The sequence below is a fragment of the Schistocerca nitens genome, chromosome 4, assembly GCF_023898315.1.
Source record: "Schistocerca nitens isolate TAMUIC-IGC-003100 chromosome 4, iqSchNite1.1, whole genome shotgun sequence".
NCBI lineage: Eukaryota > Metazoa > Arthropoda > Insecta > Orthoptera > Acrididae > Schistocerca > Schistocerca nitens.
Genome location: NC_064617.1, coordinates 924,763,878 through 924,782,552, shown reverse-complemented (window position 1 = coordinate 924,782,552; position 18,675 = coordinate 924,763,878).

Below are 18,675 nucleotides of genomic sequence, written 5' to 3'. Positions count from 1 at the left end.
CACTGGCAACTACTACTTGACCATCGGCAGTGGACGTTGGCGCAGTAGCAGAGCGTTGCATGGTCTGATGAATTTCGATACCTTTTTCATAATGCCGCTGAGAAGAAGCGAATCCTTCGTCTTCCAGGTGAAAAAGTCCTTAACATTTTTACTGCGGGACGGAGAAAAGCTGGCGGCGGCTCCATTATGCGTTGGGAAACATTCATGTGGTCATCCACGGATCCAGTGGAGCTCGTGCAAGGCACCTTTATATCAAAGGAGTATCGCACACTGTTTAAGTCCACGTACACCCCTTAATGAATCCTGTTTCCCGACGGCAGTGACGTTTTTCAACAAGATAATGCGCCATGTCACAAGACCTGAAGTGTGATGGAGTATTTCGGGGAACACAGTGGCGAGTTCTAGTCGGTGTGCTGGCCCCCCAACTTGACAGATTCGAACCCAATCGAACCATCTTGGACGTGATTGAACGTGGCGTCAGAGCTCATCGTCCCCCTCCCTGGAATTTACGGGAATCAGGTGACGTGTGTGTGCATATGTGGTTCGAAATCTCTCCGGCGGCATACTAAGGCCTCATTGCTTCTGTGGCACGACGCGTCGTTGCTGTTATCCGTGACAATGGTGGACATACCAGCCGTTAGGTAGATTGTCATGATGTTCTGACTGATCAGTGTAAAGGAACTGTGAGCAATGGCGCCACGATGATGACGCATTCGTTGATGTCTGGAAGGCATTCAGGACTTCTAGCAGACGGAAGTAAAAATGTAGTTTTTAACGGAACTAAATCTAAAGTTACAAAAATATTTTCGGTAGTATCCGAAGGGAGAGTTATAGGTCTGTTGCTGTTTATACTCGTAACACACGGAAAATATACTGCGGTTACCGTACGCCACTTCACGCGAGTGTTCACGGACGATGATTTTGTCTATTGGGAGGTTTGAAGGCCAGAGGACCATCGAAATGCAGGAACATTGCAGATGATCGACAATTGACGCACTGACTGGCGGGTGACTCTAAACGTAAATCAATGTAACGTATTGTACTTATACAGGGGAAGAGAAGCATAACCGTTTGATTAAACAATTGGAGATAATTGATTCGAAACAGTAACAACCATGATAAACCTCGGAGAAACCGTCCAGAGTGACAATGAAATTGTCACAAAAGACTAACTGTGGGAAATGCAGATTCCAGCGCGAGATTCAGTGGAGAAATATTTAGGAAACAGGTCCGCGGAGGAAGGAGCTTGCGAAACTCTTCTTGAAGGCAGTTCACCAGTTCGGGTCCCTTGAAAGACAGCGTTTATAGAAGAGAAGATCTAACGAAGAGTGTCGTGTTTTGTTAGTGCGTGAGCGTTATCAAAGTGCTCAATAAATGCCAGTGACAGGCAAAAGAAGAGAGGTTTTGCTGTTGAAATTCCGATAGTGTACTCTCCAAGAAGAATGGGGAAACATATTACTTCCTCCCACAAACGTCTTGGGGACTGTCGACGTCGAGAAAATCAGAGAAACTAGAGCTCGCATGGAGGTTCACCGATAGTCGTTTTCTCACGAATAATTCACAAACTGGACCAGGAATGGGAGAAATGATACTTGTACCAGAAGTACACTTCGCCAACAACCGTAAGATGGCTTGAGAGGTAAAGATATCAGTACAGTGTGCCAGATACCAGAACGTATATACAGCACGACACAGTCGTTTTGTTTGCACAAAATGTTCTGTTTTGCACTTCGTTTGATAGTTTGTGGTACCCTTCACAAAACACAATTTTAAAACATTTCACTTATTCCTCTCATTAGATGAAAATAATAAAACAGTAACAAGCACATTATACTAAAGAAAATTTTAGGCTCTTTTTTCCGTTGTTTTAGTAGACAAACGGGACATTTTCTGGCAGAGTAAGACAAGATTCCTTCAGTCCAAGTTGTTACCAGCTGACGATTGGTCTGTTCGATGACGTCGGAACAAGAATCGGCGACGTGGAGGCGGCGAGCGTTGCGAGTCTTGCGGCTGAGGCCAGAGCTGGACGTAAGTGGGCCTCTACCGGCTGTGGCCTACTGATGCACTTCGCGCTCAGAACTGAGCAGTTTGCGAACTGTATATGAACAGGTTTTCATCAAGACTAGCAGCAATTTGTCCTTCATGAGCGCTCTTATTCAAGTCCAACACAGTAGGAGGATCTCTCTCCGAATATCTCTAAGTTTTCTGTGAGTGTGTCCATACAACTGATTGGCCGAGTCGGTTTCTTCGCCTCGTCAATCGAACCATTTGTAAAATACTTTTGCCGCTGTTCCATAATACACTGGTGAGAAACACAGTAATCTGTCGGTAGAAAAAGCTTACAACTACGAGAACATCAGAAATACTAGGCCCTCCAAATAACGAAAAACAATTACGAAAAATGTAATTTTCAATCTAAAATTTATTGTACGTACTTCTTTCTGAAAGGGCCTAGTCATGAAGTGATGCACGGTCATTTTCTGATCTCGTACATTTTGGGCTTACTTCACCAGTGCCAGATGTACGTTATACTGATTTGATAATACAACGTAAATAATTATTTGCATTATATATGCTTATATTTAGAACATGTTCAACTGTGTTTACAATCATCAGACCTTTACTGGTTTTATGCTATTCTTTTTTTTTAATTTAGTGCTAATTTCTACTAAATTACTACACCTAACATCTATAATAAGTTTTGTAGATTCTAATCCTTCTCGCCCCTAACTATTTCTCCCTTTAGTCTTGCTTCCTGCACTAAGTTACCTAATCCTAGAAGCCATAGCAGACGTATCACTAAACCACCCGTATAGCTGAGCGCATTAACGCGCCGCTTTCGAGACTTGGGGAGACGAATTTCGCTCGAATCGAATCCGCTTCGCAAATTGAAGATTAGAGTTGGTGAGCTGGCCAGCCTGTATGTGGTTTTTGAGCAGGTTTCCACATCCCATCGGGTGCATACCGAGCTGATACCCACGTCTCGCCTCAAATACTCGCTACGCTAACATTTAGAAAACGCTCTCACTCAAAATGGTTCAAATGGCTGTGAGCACTATGGGACTTAACATCTATCGTCATCAGTCCCATAGAACTTAGAACTACTTCAACCTAACTAACCTAAGGACATCACACACATCCATGCCCGAGGCAGGATTCGAACCTGCGACCGTAGCGCCTAGAACCGCCAGGCCACACCGGCCGGCAAACGCTCTCACTCTTGCATATCGAATTAACTCCAGACGCAGACAGACGGGGTGGACAGATTTCTTCGTGGGAGATGACTATGGCTAATGATCTTAGATGTTTAGTCTCTTCAAACTCTTAATCAGCAGCAACAGATACTCCGCTAGCTTTTGCCTTCTTCTGGCAAATGTCCCTCTGAGTTCTTCCTCACAAATTTATTTAGCACTTTGCGTTCCACACTTTATCTACGCACAGATTTCAATATAATTCGCGGAAAAAAAGAAAGAAAAACACTTTAATCAGTTTCTTTTCCGGATTTCCAATGGCCACGTTAACACTACACTCCAGATGTAGGCTTTCAGGGAGTCCTTGCTGATTTCTGTATCAATATGGGAGTCCTTCCTGATTTCTGTATCAATATCTCACACCAACTGGGCTTTGTTCGTTTGCACCAGTGTACACCTGATATCTTCCAGAATTCGACAATACTGTGTACTCTTACAAGGGAACCTCCCCATCGCACCCCCCTCAGATTTAGTTATAAATTGGCACAATGGATAGCCCTTGAAAAACTGAACACAGATCAATCGAGAAAACAGGAAGAAGTTGTGTGGAACTATGAAAAAACTAAGGAAAATATACAAACTGAGTAGTCCTTGTGCAAGATAGGCAACATCTAGGAGAGTCCGAGTTGAGGAGCGCCGTGGTCCCGTGGTTAGCGTGAGCAACTGCGGAACGAGAGGTTCTTGGTTCAAATCTTCCCTAGAATGACAAGTTTACTTTCTTTATTTTTGCAAAGTTATGATCTGTCCGTTCGTTCATTGACGTCTCTGTTCAGTGTAATAAGTTTAGTGACTGTGTTTTGCGACCGCACCGCAAATCCGTGCGATTAGTAGCCGAAAGAACGTGCCTATCCAATGGAAACCGAAAACATTTAATTGCAAGGTCATAGGTCAACCGATTCCTCCACAGGAAAGCACGTCTGATATATTCTATACGACACTGGTGACGGCATGTGCGTCACATGACAGGAATATGTTGTCGACCCACCTAACTTGTACACTTGGTGAATGGGTAAAAAGATTCTTCTACCTTGCCCAATTTAGGTTTTCTTGTGGATGTGATAATCACTCCCAAAAAAGTGTGAAAACATAAGAGTTTGTCACATAAACTGCAACAAATGAATGCAACAGTTTCACAGTCGCACAGTTTTGTCTGTGCTCTGTCAAAACGTATGTTTTTAACGTTTTCAAATTTTTTCGTGTGTAGACCGTCAAATCCTGCATATGTCCAAGCAAATCTGAACATGTCCTGGAATTTTGGAGAGCGAAGTTGATTATATGTGCGTGCCTGAACTTTGATAATTGTCTGAAAATAAAAAAGTAAAATTTTCTCCCGAGGGAAGACTTGAACCACGGACCTATCATTCTACTACCGCACACGCTAACCACGTGACCACGGCGATCATGGGTTTACACGCACCTAGTTGTTGCCTATCTTACACATGGACTACTCAGTTTGTATATTTTGCTTATTTTTTCATACTTCCACACAACTTCTTCCTGTTTTCTCGATTGATCTGTGTTCAGTTTTTCAAGGCCTATCCACTGTACAAACTTATAACTTATTCTGAGGGGGGTGCGATGGGGAGGTTCCCTTGTTAGTTCCCAGACAGATGAATTCCTTCACTACTTGCGCCACCTTTTCGTTACTAGTTTAATCTTAAGCAGATCTTTGTTCTCCTTTCAACTACTCTTCATCTCCTCCGTCTTTGCGATTCTTCTCTTTTAGTCACATTCTGTACTTTGTTCATAACCCGATTAGAAAATCCATTTTTCCGACATGGTGGGGTATTATGTTCACTGGCAGTTTATGATGCAACGTTCCTGATGTTTCAGCATGTTTGTTCGAACAACACAGCCAGGAAATCAATAACCTGTGTTTGCAGATGTGACAGGTGGGGAAGTTGATGTGAACAAAACAGAATTTTAAAATTGATTTTATTTGTGAATCCGCCTGTGTTGTAGCTCTGTCTGGAGTTCTCCTGTGGAAACTGCTGGTACAGTACAGCTGTCAGACCACCGGGGACAGGACACATTCCCCCTGCCCAGTGACAGTCGGCTGTCTGTCGTTTAATGTAATTGCAGTCGTCGATGTCGGCACAGTATAAGAAATGCGCCGCAACTCTCTGCTCATTCCAGAGACATGGTGGAGACCCTCTCTCAATTAAAACTTACCGGAGAGGCTTTTCGACAAAAACATTCTCCAGGATCTTCGTTAAGAGTCTCAAGTGAGTCACGTCTCACAGAGGGAATTTCTGTTGTGAAGAAGTTTCCTATCAGGATACCACAGCAGACTAGTCTGCGATCCAAAAACAAGAAGAAAAATCGGCAGTAACAATAATAAAAGAACCAGTGAAAACGAGTGGAATCGTAAAATTCCATGGCTGAACAGAAAAAAAAAATGCTTCGTAAGAACATTTTCCCCTAAAATCAGCGACACTTTTAGATTAGTTTCCCGGATGGTTTGTGGTACAAAGCCCACCGTTGTCTGTGAACTCATCATCTTCTTCAAGCTATGCCTTTTGGCTGCAACCACTCTACCCTATTTCGTGGTTCTCTTTTCCTTTCTTGATAATTTTAACTATTTATTCCTTGAAACATATCTTTCTTTTTCTTTCCCAAATTTTTTCTCTCAAGTATTTTTATTCAAAACTTACCGTTAAATGTAAAGAATATTCGCTTTCCTTTTTTGAATTTTGCTATCAGATTTCTTCGCCCATTGATCGCTTTCAAAACATCCTCAAGTTATTTTCTCTCTGATCTGATGGTCCTCGTTTGTTTTTTCCAAAGCCACAGTTGCATTACTTCTAAGCGTTTTGTTTATCTTAGTAACTTTCACAGCAATACATGCACCCACTACATTTATGTATCTACAGTCTCCTTATAATTAATAATACTTAATAATATTGTGGCAGAGCAGAATAATTTTACTGCATTTGTTTAAACTTTTTTAAAAATTCTACAGAACACAAAAGGTTAACTCTGAACCCGTGTGTCAATCAGAACGTCAACAAGGGTACTGACAGTGTGACAGACGCCAAGCCAAGAGACGAGCAAAGCGAGGCAAGCAGAAAAGCAGGTGTTACCATGCTACATAACAAGGCTACATAACTCCAACGGCCCAGCACCACTGCAGAATTCAACGCAGGCAGAAAGGACCGAGCTAGGATCCCAGAGCAGGATAATTATTGAATTACCACAGCGAGGTAAGGAGTGCTGACGGATCGATAAAAAAGGGCAAATGTGCTCACACACCCAGAGTCACCGAATCATAGGCACGTGCCCGACCCTTTTAATAACGAGTCTTTCGGAGCTTAAAGACACGTTCAGTCTTGCTGCTACTGTATCCATGTTGCTAGAGGCAGAGAATGACAAGTCTATTGACTTTCAGTGACAACACTGATTGATAATGGCCTACCTGCTACCTGCTTGCTGCCTTCAGCACCTAAATGCCGCCAACCTAATGCATACCACATCAATGGTCTGCTGTAACTGCCTACTGGGTGACTGTGGATGAGAAGCCTTGGGTGCCTCCATCCCTCATCCATCTTGGGTGCAAGCTGCCCTCTCCACACCGAAGAGTCGCACAGCCTCCTAGCCAACTCGAGGACATCTGTTGTAACCTTGGTGGATCCATGGTGGTAATCAGGGCCCAGTCCTCACGACAACCAACACCCTAAACCACTGACGGCGGTTTCCACTTGAGTGCGCGAAGGGCTGACTTCGAGAGATCTGAGGTGGAAGCCGCACTGTATCGAAGAACGTTCGTCGGGCGACGCCTCCTAAGTCCTACGCTGTCACCAGCACAGCACTTAATAATATAACAACAATAACATAATGATTATACTATGTGATGGACCGCACTGACAGTCCAGATATCGATGCCAGACACTTGTCTTTCATGGCAAATATTCTTACTGAATGAGCTACCGAGGAAAGTATGATTGACTAGCTCTCATCATTAATCTGCTAATGCCTCTGTCCTAATGTTGGTTCCATATTATCTCTTCCCCATACTGAGATACATACTGGTGACTTGACTGTCACCACTGCCTATGTTCGATGTCAAAGCAATAACATCTCACGGATGGCAGGTGTCAGCACTAACAGTGGAGGGTTTATACAGCACGTCCGGGGGATGTGGAATACAGTGCAGTAGTTGTCGTAATGCTGAAACAGGTGGATTTCTCTGACGTCCAAAAGGGCATTATCATTGGCTTTCGCGCCAAGAGTGGAAGCATTTCCGAAAAGGCTACGTTTGTAAACTGTACCCTTGCCGCCGTGGTTATAGTGCACCGTGCATGTTGAAAATACACTATCCAAAACGTGCACCGAGGAACTGTGGTGTAAAACGGTCTATAGATGACCGGAGTGAACGACTGATGTGGGGATGTGTACAGGCGAATATACGTGAAACTGCTGAACAACTGACCACCCAGATGAGCCAGGGGTTACCAACAGTGTCTCCTCAACGACTGTTCAGAGCACATTGCTGCATATGCGGCTCTGCAGCTGTCACTTGGTTCACGCTCCCATTTTGACTGCTGTTCACCGGCTTAGAGGACTGGAATGTCACGCTTATACTGTAACTGGACGTCCACTGAGTGCCGGTAAGTCGCCTTTCCAGGTGAATCATGTTTTATGCTGTATCAGTCAGATGGCCGTTGGCGTGTGTGGCCCATCAACAATCGTCGTAAGGATCCAGGCCGGAAGAAAATGGCTCTGAGCACTATGAGACTTAACTGCTGAGGTCATCAGTCCCGTAGAACGTAGAACTACTTAAACCTAACTAACCTAAGGACATCTCACACATCCATGCCGGAGGCAGGATTCGAACCTGCGACCGTAGCGGTCGCGCGGTTCCCGACTGCAGGCCGGAAGAAGGAGTGTTATGGTCTGGGGAATGTTTTCGTGGCATTCTCTGGGTGATCTCGTCATTATAGAAGGCACAATGGATCAATAGAAGTAAGCATCTATTCTTGGGGATCGTGTGCACCACAACATGCAGTTTGTTTCCTCTTTGGCACCATGGCATCTACCAGCAGGACAATGCAACGTGTCACACAGCTCGGAGTAAACGTACGTGGTTCGAAGAGCACCTGAATGATTTTACCGTATTCCTCCGGCCGTCAAATTCCCCGGATTTAAACCCAATCGAGAAACTGTGGGACCTCATCGACCGGTCTGTTCGTGCCAACCGAGAAACCTAGCTCAGCTGCCCGTTGCACTGGAGTCGGCATGACTCTACATCCCTGTCGCTAATTTCCAGACCCTCACTGTCTCTTTTCCCACACGTCCACACTGAAAAACGTGATTATTCGAGCTTTTGACAGGTGGTCACATTAATGAGACTGGGCCCTGTAGAAAGGTGATGAAAATGGAAAAGATATGGACCCACTTGGGTGCTAAAATGTGATCTGAAAACAGAAGTGACAGTGCCCCTAACTGGGTTTGAAAATGTAGTGAATTCATATTAATAAAGTAGGGAAAAAACCGCGTGTAGACACATCTGGTAACGTGTCATTTAGGAGCCACACAACGGAATCAGTGGTTGATGAAGACATGGGCAGCTGGTATGATGTCGGCGCGAATATCGATCTTGAGGCGATATGACCTGATGTCGTGTGGCCATTAATTGGCAAATGGCAGTTTTTATCTCCGTATTTCCATGTACTCACACCCTCACAAGTGACACCAAGAGGAGTTCAACACACGTTTTTCTCCTCACTCCTGACCAATCGCTCTCCAAATAAAACCAACACCTAGTGATCGACGTAACTCTACTGTCCTCGCCGAAATGGATGCTTTCTGGCTCCCAATGTACGTGCGGCATCCATTTATTGTCTACAGTAATTAGACTACAGTTTTTGAGAATAGCTTATATCTGAATTTGGATTTCAACCTGCGGGAACGCTGTTGAATACTTATATACACTTGCATCAGACTAACAGATAGACCAACCGACACAGAATGCGACTGAGGATGATAAAACTACAAATAGGCATCGGTATGAAGATAGGGGTCAGGTTTATAGTCTGAAAATGATCAAAAAACAGGCTGACATGCCTCCATGATGCAAAGGCAGAACATATCATGTGAAAAAGCAGACGAGTCAGTATGACATCGCATGAAAATCTCTTAAAAAGGTCTTCAGAACAACTCTCAGAATGATCACAAAATCAGTCAGAATGATACCAGAACGCACATGCTCAACAGGTTTGCCCTCCTTCCCACACTCTCGTCTTACAAGGCAGCACTGAATTTCCCACAATGTCATCTTGTCATTGGGTGGGCTCAACATCCAGTGTCACCCAAAGAACGGTTGACGCTGGAAACTTAATCTTGCTAGTCTTGGTTATAGGGGGACAGTCATTTACATCTCGTTTTGGAAAGTCTGTCGGCAGTGGTTGGGACTCTGAAAAAGAATTCAGGTGGTGTTCCCACGAAGTAAGCGTCTCGACGCCTGCCATTGCCTGCGGAAAGTTCCGTAACAGATTAAGCGTCGCATTTCCTTGTTATACCTCTGTGAGTGTGTCGAAGTGTTTATTTACATTCCCTAGTCGTCAAGAAGGCTGCAGCTGAACAGCAGGTCTATGTATAACAGAACTGCTTTTAAGCCTGTCCGTTCAAGTGTTTCGTGTCCTTAGAAACTTGGTGACATCGCTCACCTGTCAGATGATCTTTAGCAGGATTCTCTTTCCAGGGAGAGGCACAGTACTTGTAAATCACTGTGTCTTTCGGGAAAGATGACCGGAACCCTCTCGCATTCGGGAGGACGACGGTTCAATCCTTAAATCTCTCCAGGCAAATGCCGGGATGGTTCCTTTCAAAGGGCGCGGCCGAATTCCTTCCCCATCCTTCCTAATCCGATGCTACCGATGACCTCGCTGTCTGGTCTCCTCCTCCAAAACAACCTCAATCGGAACCCTTTGACCTGAGCATCGGACTGCGAAGTATTACAACAACTTTCTAGACTAGCACGTTGTGGAGAAACAGTAGGTATTTGCGCAGCGAATATTCCGTTGTGAATATGTAACTATACGAAGCATTAAATGTGTGACAAGGATTTTTATACGTGTTGGGTAGCGCCGTCATAAAGAATTCAACTGCGAGAGTTAATGGCCTAGGTTCGAGACTCGGTCCAGGCACTGTTTTAATAGTTCCACTTATTGCCTTAGTTAATCGATAAATACTATCGCAATCGAAGGTCGAGCACCTTCCATCATTAAAAGTGACGAATATCAAACTAAAAGGACATAACTGATAGAACAGAAATCAGAAACGATGTAGAACTTTTTCTTGCAAAATAAACAGCAACTACCAAGCATTGCCTCATGTCACTTGAGGGAAGACCTTTAAGAAGTTGTGGAACTGGTTTGTAGATATCTATTTAGAACTGGCAGGTCTAGAAGCTCCCCCGCCACAGTCAGTAAATTATAGACTAGTTTGAAATGAGAGGAAATTGGTTTTTGGTCTCTTGCTCGAAGTCCTCAATACCAAAAAAATTGACATGCCTTAATGCGTTCATAAGGAATTACTATATCTAAAAATTTTGTCATTTTGAGAGTAAAAGTGGAGAAAAGTCTACAGTCGCTTCCTAGTTCCTATTCCTTAAGAGTGATGTCAACTGAACTGCATAGGAAGATAGTAGGTCGAATGAACGCCGTTAGGAAATATCTTCCACAGGGCTATGTACAAAATGATTATCAACCTTTACAAGCATAATGCTTACGTAATGCTATCAAAGCCTCACTCGAACTCGTCTGTCTGCTTAAAATGAGATGCATGATGGTACATGTTATCATGTTGCCAACTTCAGGATCCAACGTCGTGAGTTGCAGCATACAATGTATCTTCTATGGTTTCGACGGTGAGGCTGTAAAGGGTCGCCTGTTCTTGTTATCATGAAGAGCCGTATAGTATGGTACTGAATCACGAAAATAATTCAGGAACTCAGACTTGGTCAATGAACAATGAAGAGATGCACAATGGTAATTGCTAGGAAGACAGAAGAAGAAATGAATGAATCGGATTACAAGTTGGAGCGATGGACGTAATTGCGACTGTAATGAAAAAAAAGTAGGCTGGAAAATAGATGGTAGAGGGAATCCAGTAAATATCTTCCGTGGTCCAAGAGATAAGAAAACATCGATATGACGACCTAATGGAATGTGGGTAGATTACAGACCAAACAGAAACATTCTCGATGGGTATAGCTGAAGACTGCAGTGAATGAAAACGTCTACAGGAGGACTTCTCAGCAGTGGAGGTCAAGTGAGTGATAACGACTGAAAAAGTATAAATCTCATGAGGTATTTTGGCGTGCAACATGATATAGCCAAGGTTATGAAGTATGAACTCCGTGAAGATAGTAGCTCTTGTGGGTAGCATCTACCCTTGACAATTGGTACCTCAAATGGTTTTCACATGACAACTTCCAGTGGCTTAAAGGGTAATGCGAATGATTTATCATGGAATTTTACTGTCCCGGAAAACATAAGTCGGGTTATCAGTACTAACACACGGATAAGTAGCGCGTCACCTCTGTGTGACACACGCTGACCGTATCAGAATGCTGACACATCCAGAGTCCAAAACGAAGTGCGATGTGCACTTCTCAAAGTGTGTGGATAACGCTCCACTATTATTAGCAGATTTCAGGTGTTTGTTAACTTCTCTCTCGTCTCGTGCAGAGTGTGTATTAAAATCAATTTATTTGTCTATTGCTGAAGCGGCTAGTATCCTCATGAGCGATAGACCACAGCAAACCGTAATGACTGCAAAATACCGAAACAAACCGTTCGAAGCGGCCTGAAAACGAACGACCGCACTGTAAGAGGTTGTGGATCACGGATAAGTTCACTGACAAATTCCAAGAGAGTTCGTTCCAAAAATGGTCAGACACACGACATGTTGCTTTTTCCTACATGCATTTCGTGAAATGACGAGAAGGAAATCCGAAAATTAATGCTCATCCGAAGACTTACTGATGGTCGTTCTCCCAATATACCATTCATGAGTGGGACAGGCGAGGGAGGAAAAATGATGATACAAGGAGTAACAATCACCAGGTGGCTTGCAAGGTCTAGAAGTCCGTACGCATACGTTTATAGACAACGCATGCAAAGCAGTTCGTCTGGAATGTAAATAACACGGGGAAGAAAGAACATAGTGATGTCATACAAGAAAGGCGTTTTGTAAGCGGTCTGGCTGGTATAAATAGCGGTTTAGAGTGGGAAAGAATGTGTCTGCTTTACGACCGTGTACCTGTCCCACCTACGTGTACGCAGATCTGCTCATTAGGATCGTGGTTCTCTTTGCAGCTCTGCTGAAATGTTGCTTTCAGTATAAAGTTCAGTATGGAGAGAATGTGTGTCTGCTATATCAGCAGTTAAGGTAACACAGTTTGTAAGGTATCTGTCAAACTGGACGTCGCTAGTATCAGTGGACATTAAAGTCCCACTTGAAATGCCTCTGATTACAGATGTCGTCTTTACAAGCGAATAAAGCGCAAAGAAAATATTACTACGCGATCTGACTATCCGCAGGAATAATTCATCACAGACACTCAAACGCAAAGCAGAGGGAATTCTCTTGGCATCTGAAATGATTTATTACTGGTTAGCGTGACCTAGTAATGTAACGTTCTTACAGAGCAGAATAATGAACGACAAAACAGCTGTTGCCCAGAAACTCTTGAGGTAAGCTTATCTTCCTTAATCTCAAAATAATTTACTATCGCCAAGAAGTGCTTTATATTTGAATAAATTGCTCAGAGTAGAAGTGGTTTCTATTGAATTATCGATCGAATTAAAACACGGAACTATTTCTGTAATTACTTCTACATAAGGCATCAGTACAAGCATGGTGACTGACTTGCAAAAATAATTGTATAATTTTTAATTAAATTAGTGAAAGCGACTAAACAACAATAAAGACATGGAATTTTGTACTAACTTCAGTGTTGTCATTAAACTAGCCCGTTGAACGCGCAGTTGTCTATGGCGTGTTGTGAGTTAAGTAGTTGCGACTTTGCTGTCCTCATTAGGGAACGTGCAGAGGCGTTAACACTAGCAACACAACATTTTCTCCCGACAGTGAACAAATGTTGACTGTGGAATACCCGAACATTTGTTTGAAACTGTCCAACAGCTGTAATGTTACAGGTATGTTTATGTTTGGAGGTAAATATGTTAAAAATACGAATTTTTTAATAGATACTTCTTAAAAGCCTGTTGTAATGCTTACTAATTGTTACACATGTGTAGCCTTGACGACGTATTGAATAATACAGAAAATAAATGATGATGGACGTCAACTGTGTTCTGTCTCGGAGACTATTCGCAATAGGGCATATGTCAATACGAAGTTTTTTGCTTCAAATGATCGTTTCTGTCATATCTGTGAATACTGACCATTCCTCCTCGGACACCCTGTATGCTAACACAGCCACATTTGTTACCACATCATAATACGCACGAGCAAAACACACCTTCACTCCAGAGCAGCCCAAACAGAGTAGACTCAAGTAGAACACTTGGTTTACCTTCCAAACCGACAAGACAGGTGTGGTGACCTCGCCCTTGCTAGACGTTGCCCGAAGCCACTGTAGCCTCAAAGATCTCACTCATATACACTTGTGCAGCCGGAGCAGCCATCATACCATAGATATAATAGCAAACATTGCCCGAGACAGGAAACAGAACATATGTATAATGGTCGATTGTAAGAAGCACCTTTCAAGTTCTAACAAAGTTTCACTGTATTCTTAAATGCTTCTTTCTCGGGGCTGCACTGTTCACAACCTGCTTACACAGTCGAAATCACTCAGGTCTACTGATAGTTTATTCGTGAGCATAACTACAGTGTTGGTGGTTCAGTGCATGTGGTGTGGCGGATCTCCATGGATGAGAGGTATTGTCACGTACGATTTGTTGAATCCTTGTTAGCGGCTTTTATGTCGTCTCGTCGTATCTGTAGAGTTTTGCTAAGGGAAGCAAGGAGAGGAAGTTGTTTGGTGGCCGGTATCCTCTTGCTACAACATAAACTGCACGCAGTTAATAACTGGGTCCTTTATTTACATAAACAAAGAGCTACTTAAGATTCCACGTGCTGTGGTACAAGCTCTCCTATACAGTCCACTTTAGCCTCACTGATGGTGAAGTGGAAAGTCCACTATGGACACCATTTTGGTTGCTGTGTTCTGCCTGTCTCTGAACTAGCGGCTGTGACTGCGGCTGTGGCTGCGTCTCGGTGACACGCTGGAACACCACGGCGTACAGACTCGAACTAACTGACCTAATAGGCTGAAATTAATTAACTAACGGGCCCTTCCGGCGATCCTAAATAGTGGAGGCCGAGAGGGCGTTGGCGGCCCGTTTCCAGCAAGTCTGTCGTTGTTCTCGATTCATCTTCTTGTGACGTCTATGCCGCATGGTGTGCTGGCGTCAGCTTACACCAGAACACAATTGGGCTTAACTTTGTCACTAGACGTGCCGTCAGCACTATTACGCGTCACACATAGTACTCGCGCAAGTAATAACTGCTTTTTACTACACAAAATCAACTATTCTGATGTCACACCTCACTCCATGGCTCCGACGGTCTAACGAGTTTCCGCTACTCTCTTAATCTCAACTGACGCTCTTTACACGCCAACTGCCACCGCTTGCGCTCTAAAAGAAATGCAGCGTTAAGGGCGGTAACACGAATTTGGATACCAACGATATTACGCATAGCTTCCAACATTCTCAGATAAGAGTTCATGTCGTGTTGGCTTGTGAACAGTTACCTGAAGTTGCAAAAAGAGTAGGTGTATTTTATCGTTAGTTTTTAGTTGACCTAATGTCTTATTTTTACCAAGAAAATCTGTTATGGCTACCATAGAGTTTATTGTAATCCGCAGTACTCTGTGCAACCAACACTAATATTGACATCGGCATTATCGAACTTCCTATACTCTCTTGATACTTATTTCGTTATTTAGGGCCTTCTTTGTCAACTGTTGCCTTAGGTCAACACACTTAAGAGTTGATTACAGACCAGTTTGTTTCACCGGACGCGATACTACTGTATATTGGATAAGCTATGAACCACTAATATTATTGGGTCGGTCCAGGGATGGATGAAGAGGAATGGGTGGGTGCAGTGACAGAGAATAAAATTATGAGAAGCTCACTTAGCATATTCTTAATTCTGGTTTACTGAACTTCAACTGAGCTACTCCAATTATATTCCAGCAGTCCCTTGATACAAGCAAGTTCGTCATAGGCTTCGAATCCGCCGAGTTAACTCTGCTATCCGGCTCGGCTGTCATCGGTGCGGCGTCTTCTAAATCGGCTCTGTGGTGGCGCTGGCCTCACGTGCTGCAGAGGGTGTGTCTTACAGCCGGCTGCGGGTTGGCGGGACAGTCACATGAGTTACTGCCAACCTCTCGATGTTGACTGCCTGGCATAGTGTCGATAGCGTATGACATCGTATTTCTCCTGCAAAAACTCATCGCTGTTATACGGTGTATTGCTACGTGACGGGGGGGGGGGAGGGGGGAGGGGGGCAGGGGAGGCAGAGGGAGTGGTGGGAGGTTTTCACGCAGGTGCCATTGAGGAGGCAGGAGCTAAAAATTCAACCGATGACAAGCTCAGGCCTGCACACCGACATTCGTCTTGCGAGTGACCAGATACATCGGTCAAAAAAAACGAACAACAGGGTGCACACCCACACGCAGAGGCGGATCATAATCTTCCGTTGGTGAAGGCGCAACGGCGACGGGAGCGTCCACAGTGGCCCACTGGAAGGCAGCAGGGCGAAAGGGCCCGTCCTCTCGTTGCCCGGGCTGCCGGCGCTGCAACGACGGCAACACTGCTGCGCCGACGTCCACTGGCTCCACGTCCACCAGCGGTGTCGCAGGGCCCGAGGAGTAGAAGGCAGCTGAGGCTGTAGGCGTTCTCATGGTCACTGAATCTGCAAAGGAGAAACCTAGGCAGGATGATGCAGCCCACACAAGTGTATGATGTTTCTACAACCCAGTGGGACCCAGTAAGACATATAAAGAGTGGCCCAAGATTTTTACGATAATTCCTCATTCCCAGACCTGTGTCTGCCAAAAGCTCTGAACAGACCAAATCATTTACATTAAACTTAAAGCACTGTGCATGATGGGCCAGCCACAGCGGAGGTTGCAGCAACTAAATCAGTGTCCTATGTCTGCGTCCACGCAAAATTTTCTCGGACGACTTGCCGTTGTGTGGCTGGGAACAGTATGAGGAAAGGAAGGGGACTAACGCCTGCTTCGGTGTATGGGAAGCACGTAACTTGCTCATCTGTTACCTGATTTTTCTGACGAAGCATTTCACTTGATCATTTAGTGGAAAGTGAAACAGTTCTGTTGTCACATGCTTGATGCAATTGCCATCGAGAACTGATGAAATTCTGCCAATGTGGAACTGGGATCCATTGTCCGAAACCAACACTTCTGGTACACCTTCGATGATAAAAATCGGCGTCAGAGTCTTTGTAGCACTAGCTGCTTTGGTGTATTGCATGGGCACCACAAAGGAAAACTTGCTAATGGCGTAATTTCTGCAGCGGAGCTCCCAGGTATTCCACACGAGCCGCAAATTATGCAGTCAGTTGTTCTATTTGAGTGTCCATGCCGACTCATGTCCAATGACGTAGAACGTGCTGCTCAGTGCGTACAATGCTCCAGTGTTCCTGATGTAGAAGATGAAGAATTTACTTCTAAATCAAACATGGCAGATCCACACGTGACTGACCATTATCTCTATGTAATAGAATGACACCCTCCTGCCCGCATCTCGTGGTCGTGCGGTAGCGTTCTCGCTTCCCTCGCCCGGGTTCCCGGGTTCAATTCCCGGCGGGGTCAGGGATTTTCTCTGCCTCGTGATGGCTGGGTGTTGTGTGCTGTCCTTAGGTTAGTTAGGTTTAAGTAGTTCTACGTTCTAGGGGACTGATGACCATAGATGTTAAGTCCCATAGTGCTCAGAGCCATTTGAACCATTTTTTTTTGACACCCTCCTGGACAAATAAATTGTGTCGAAGAGGAAAATAATGGAATACAACCGGGTCATTGTGTCATTAATCTGCTTAATAGGATGTGACCAACCGGTGGGGAGCGACTGCAACAGAATCTTGACACTGGCGTGCGCAGCCATTGCCTAAGCAATCCATCGATGGTCGATGGGAAAATTATCAAGTGTGGAAATAAGAATCCTCTGAAGTGTCGAACGCCAAATCAGTTTCTACTGGTATGCGAGAGAGAGTGTCTGGAATCGAATGGTTAGCTGCTGGCCTGTACAAAATTTTGTACTGATGATCTCAGAGGAGTAGAGACCAACACCGCAACTTTTGCGCCATGCGCAGAAGGAATGGCTTTGAAGGGTCAACAATGAGATGCCTGTGGTCTGTCATCAAGTACAAACTTCCGGACTACAAGTATTGCTGAAATTCAGTCGTCCCATATACAATAGCAAGACTTCCTCAGTCTGCAAGTAGTTGCATTGTGCTTTATTAAGGAGTTTTGACGTGAGGGCAACTGATTTTTCCAATGATACAACTCTACTCGAGAAAGCTGAGCCAGTCCTGCAATCAGATGCGTTAATCGGAAGCACTATCAGCTTAGCCTGATCAAAATGTACCAAACAACTATAGCCTGTAAAGCATATTGCAGTTTCTGAAATGCGACCTGATATGCTCGAATACACTCAAACAATACATTTCGTCCAAGATGATGCGATAGAGCTGCAATCTGTGCAGCGTTCAGAGTGAACCGAATGTAATAAGTTGAGACCGCATTATATGCATCACAAAACCTTAAAATATGCATGCAAACATGCAGGAAAAATGGTTAAAATCGCATGAAAAGTGTCGAAATACGCAAGATGAAATAATTAATAAACATGGTAGTTACTGCATGCATTGTATCTCAAAGTCGAATCTGTGTATGTCCGTTACGAGGAAGAGCGCCGGCTACGTGAGAAATCGGTACATGTAGAACGCTGATATCATTTTCTGAATACTTTCTGGTAGAGGTTAGGAAGGGGTCCTTTCTGGGATTATTTTCTGAAAATTTCTGAAAATTGCAAAATGGGGACGCACACCGTGTTTCAAGAATTGTTCGTTCCTTGATATTGTTGTCGGTAACAAGCGAATGCGATGCGAGCGAGTCGCAGCGAAACAATCGATAAGTACTGACTGGACCAACTTCGATATTTATCGCACACAGAGGGGCACGCTCAAAAACTCCAATATTTTACTTAAAAAACAACATAAATCTTGAATTTTTTGAACAGCACTAACTTTTAATTAATACTATTGGACCAAAGCATCATTTACAATTTATTTTACATTTTTCTACTATTGTAAACATAAATGACCGAGTACTGTTCCAAATGTTCGGTAGTAAGATTGT